Here is a 5,010-nt window from a genome sequence, read left to right as displayed (position 1 = left end):
TAAGTTTATTATGATTATCCATGCATGTAACAAGAGTTGAGTCTAAAGATGAAATGTGGTTTTTAACAAGATTCAACTCATCTTTATTAGGCACATATGCATTTTTATTAGAAGTAGAACATAAATAGTCATTTATAAAAGAAGCAGTATTATTTTGTATGTTCTCTACTTCTAACATGACATTATTTTTGTCATGAGTCAAGTTAGCAATATCCAATTTTAAATTATTATTTTCTAAATTTAGCATATCATTATTTTCTTTAAAAGCATCATTCTCTTGAGAAATGATATCAAATTTGGAAGCTAACTTCTCATGATCGGATTTTAAACCTTCATGCTTGCTTTGTAAATCAATAAAATTTTTATGTAATTTGTTATAGGCATGCAATAATTTTTCACTAGCACGGGCGAGTTCATCAAAAGATAAATCATATTCAGATTCGGACTCGCTTACCACACTAGGGCTATCGTCTAGTGGCTGTGTGCATGAAAATGAAGCTCCACATGAACTAGAAGCGGAATCCTCCAAAGCTTGTCGGATCGCCTCCAAATTCCCTTGATGTGCTTCTATAAGTTTTCATAATGTGTAAGCACTATCAAAAGAATCAAGCTTATTAGACATAGATGAATCGAACGCATTATGTAAAAATTCTAACAAAAGCTTATTCATGATAAACATACGACGATCATTTTTATTCCACTTGGATTTCTCCGAAGTGGGCACAATATAAGCATCATCTATAATTTCCCATAAACCAAAGTTTCTAGATAGAACAAAAAGTTTAAATCTAACACATCATTGGGCATAGAGGAAATTATCTAATCTAGGAGCAATATTGATGGCATAACCTAAACAAGGTGCACCGTGCATATCTATAATGTATATATGAGCAAGCAAGATAACAATAAAATCACAAAACTAGATTAGCACAAAAATAAGATAACTTGGATCTTTAACTCAAGGCGATTAGTCCTTAAATCAAAGAGCACCAAGCTCTGATACCAATTGTTAGACCCTAAGGTCGCTATGAAAGAATCCTAGAGGGGGGTGAATAGAGTTTATGCTAATCTAATCCAATTTTATACCAATTAAAACTAAGTAACAAATATATCCTAGCAAGTATGATATGCTACAAGATATGTGCAAGGATATACAATATAAACAAGGGTAAACAAAATGATCATGCAACAATGGCGATATAACAATATGCAAGAATAAATGCGCCAATGCCAAACCCAAACACAAAGAAATGATCACAGAGTTTGGACCTTCCGTCCTACGTCTCCGCTCCCCACTCCCGGGGAGAATCCACTATACAACCCGGTTTGGAAGCCGAAACTTCTCTACACACTCGGTTTTCTAGCTAATCGAAAACTCTACACACTCGGTTATTAAGTCAACCGACAACTCTCACAAATCCTTATAAAGTACATACACAAGCTACAACCTCAAGTGTTGATCCTCACGTATCGACTCCCTCAAGTGTTCAGAATTATCACCTCTCACTAGGCCACCGACGCCACTCCTCTCGATATCGACTCCATCCTCACCACATACTCCTCTCGGTGTACAAGTGTATTACAAAGTAAACTTCACAAATTAAGCATAACAAATGATTGTTCTCTAAACAAGGTGAGAACTCAATTAGGCTCAACTCAATGTTACTATTTCTCACAACCCCAAATATATTATGAACGTAAATACAATAAGCTCAAGTGGGTGTGTGTAACAATGAGATTAATCAAATCTAAACTCAATATAAAACTATCTTTAATAAGATGATAATCAAACAAATAAATATAAAGCTAGAAAAGAGTTTAGAAAACTTCTCAATAGATGATAAGAGATGGAGGGAGAATAGTTGATTGCTCAAACTCCAATAGATGATCTACTCAAACTCTTGTGGAATTAAATTCACAAACTCAAACTCGAAAATGCTTAAAAGCTTTTAAACACACTTAAACAAAACTTAAACCCTTGTTTAAAACTCTTTTAAACTTGTTTAAAACATTTCATTAGATAGATATGAAGGATGAGAGTAAGGGGGTATATATAGCCACCCAAAACCTCAGCCAAAACCCAACTGCAAAGACAAAAAAAAACCCCAGAAAATACTGCTGGAAACTAACCGTTACTGTGCAACGGCTCTTTCATAAGTCGACTTATGAGTCGACTCATGAGTCGACTAATGAGTCGGCTTATATGAGTCAACTCAGCAGAAGAAAAATCACAACTGCGCTACACTTCGTGAGTCGACTTATGAGTCGATTCATGAGTCGACTAATGAGTCGACTAAACATGCACATACCTGAAGTGCACAGAAAAACTCAACTTTAAACTGAGTTTAAAAATATCAAATAAATTCAGAAAAATGTAAAACTTTGGGAAATAATTGTAGACATGATAATACACATGCTACAAAAACTGGTTTTCTAAAAGGACCTCCCAAATGTAAAATATCATTATTTTGCAAAATAATTTAAAACATAAAAATGTAAACACATGAGTTTTGACATTTTAGCTTAACCATGTTTTGAAACTTTACAAAATGAATATATCGACTTAATAGAAGATATATATCATTATTGTTAAGTCCATATACCAAGAAAACAATATTTTCACAAAAATACTTGTTTTGCAAACTTTCAAAACAATAAACACGATTTTATTGAACTAAATAAAACTGATATTGATGAAATCATATGTAAGCATAAAAACATAAAACAAAAATGTATTTTCTAATTATATTCAATTGTTTCATATTTAAACTTGAAAAACCAAAACAATAAATATGAAAGAGCTTGACTTGGTACACATTACGGATGAAGCTTGAACTTGGATCTTCAACTTGAATAGCAAGGCTTCAATCACTATTCCGCCAACCTCCATTTGATATGATTGTTATGGCGCAATCCATCCATCCTCCAACTTATTGTTTGTATATAATAAATAACAAAACACAAACACTAGACAAACAATATTAGATGTAAATTGTTTGTTAAATCTTCATCAAAACAAGAAGGCCAACATCAACCTCTGAGCTATCTTCTCTATAAAAACCAGCATATTAGAATCATCAGTTTGTCATAGAAATAACAAGATCACGTAGGAAATTGCAACACTTGATATCTCACAGTTTCACATGTATACATAATGTGAAGAAATAATATGAAAGGTATACTGAAATTGCAACACTTGATATCTCACAGTTTCACATGTATACATAATGTGAAGAAATAATATGAAAGGTAGGAAATTGCAACACTTGACTTGATATCTCATAGTTTCACAAGTATAAATTAGCAATTAATGTCTGCAAACTTCACGAAGAAGCTAAAATGAGAAGTATATGCTGCTTTCTTAATTAGTCTGTCCCATGCCAACACGATTCACTAGTCATCAGTAGTGATCAGATCAATGCATGCATTGATGGAATGATCTACCTAATGCTAGAAAAATATTCAAAATTTGTGATATTGATCCAAAACAACTTTAGAGATACAACATTAATCATGAACGTTAGTCAACCTTTTATGTATATACTTTAACCCTCTTAGTTGAACAATTGCGGATCACGTAGTTTTTGATGATATTAATCCAAAACAACTCACATACCTTTCAATGTAGAGGAGGATAAAATGTAGCAGCACCGGAGGAGTGGCGAGCAAAGCCAGCCGGAAAATAGCTGCAAGAGCAGGAGACCAAAATAACCAAACACCAAGGGCCACAGTGAAAGGGCAAGCGTGCCTAGATCCAGGACTACCAAACTTTATCCTTCTATATCAGTAAATAATCAAATCCTAAGTTGAGAACAAAGGTAAAAGCACTCATATAATCATATTAAAACATCCCTAAAAGCACCCGTCTTGCTTAAAACAATCAAAACATTGCTTTTTCCTAAGGACAACAATACAACTAGTTGATCTCAGAAATAAAAAAGGGACGCTACTTGACCACAAAGAGAAGACTTTACAGAAAAACTCACGCTGGACTCAAAAAAGTATGCCTTGGTGTGAAAAAGGTTTAATTTGGAAAGCTCACAAGTACATAGGCCAAAATATTTCACACTGATGATACAAGTATTACCATCGAATAATTTGAGCAAAAAAATGAAAAATTAGGAGATTACCAGTAAAAGAATGGCTGGCCAGCATCACTTTCACACCATTTATCGTAGTACATGTGCAGATTATGCCCATAGCGATGCCTTGGATCAATCTATTAGAAACAATTTATAAAATTAGTTAAATCACCAGTTTGATATTTGAATAAAAAATTTAAAGACTATCACTAATATTAAAAAAAGATAATTTTTTATTCAAAGAAACTTACAGCTTCAATCCAGTGCTGAAACGCGAGCTTTAGGGCTTTGGAATCTTTTGACAAACCCTGTCCAACCTACAACATGCAAATAATTAATCATTTCCATTTAAAAATAATTACTTGCATAAAAATTTTTGAGACAAAAAATAAGAATAAAAAAGAAAAAAAATAAAAACAAAATAAAAATCCGATCTTTAACTTACCAGAGCTCCTCCACGACCACAGCGGAGTCTGCTAACCTGTGCCGGGTCCGATAACTCCTGTAGACTTTCTGAACCCTAGTCGCCGCCGTCGCAGATTCACATATTTTATCAACCGGAGACTCTGTAATCTTGGGCGATTCCATCTCGAGATCCCTAGGAGGAGGGCGGCGATGGTTTTGGCGACGAGAGACGGAGTGAGGGTGGCCCTAGTTTTAGTGATGAGACAGGGAGGGAGGCGGCGAGAGAGCTCGAACGAGGATGAGAGGAGGAGGGTTGGCCAGTTTTGGCGAGAGAGAGAGTGAGGGAGGGAGCGAATTGCAGAGATCTAATGGTGTGTTTGGGAGTTTACTTAGGGAAGGGAAGGAAGGGGAAGGAAGGGGAATTTTTCCCTTTCCTTCCCTTCCCCTCCATTACACCCCAATGTGGGGTGTAAGAATTTGGGCCAAATTTTCCCTCCATTCCCCTCCTCTACCCTCCAAAATG

At 35.0% G+C, this 5,010-nt stretch overlaps 1 long non-coding RNA gene across 4 annotated transcripts; it reads right to left on the bottom strand.

The window, feature by feature from the left end:
- Nucleotides 532-4,800, bottom strand: LOC109837199. 4 transcript variants are annotated; one of them, XR_002246214.1, is made up of 4 exons: nucleotides 4,528-4,800; nucleotides 4,334-4,399; nucleotides 3,617-4,219; nucleotides 532-567 (listed from the first exon to the last, which is right to left on the bottom strand). It is a non-coding gene; the product is annotated as an uncharacterized LOC109837199 (long non-coding RNA). The 4 variants fall into 4 exon arrangements; XR_002246215.1 differs by having other exon boundaries at nucleotides 565-593; XR_002246216.1 differs by lacking the exon at nucleotides 532-567 and having other exon boundaries at nucleotides 3,475-3,748; nucleotides 4,131-4,219.

This window comes from Asparagus officinalis, chromosome 4 (genome assembly GCF_001876935.1).
Source record: "Asparagus officinalis chromosome 4, Aspof.V1, whole genome shotgun sequence".
In the NCBI taxonomy this organism is placed as follows: Eukaryota; Viridiplantae; Streptophyta; class Magnoliopsida; order Asparagales; family Asparagaceae; genus Asparagus; species Asparagus officinalis.
The sequence above is the reverse complement of the archived record's forward strand: the minus strand, read 5'-3'. Positions and strand labels throughout refer to the sequence as shown.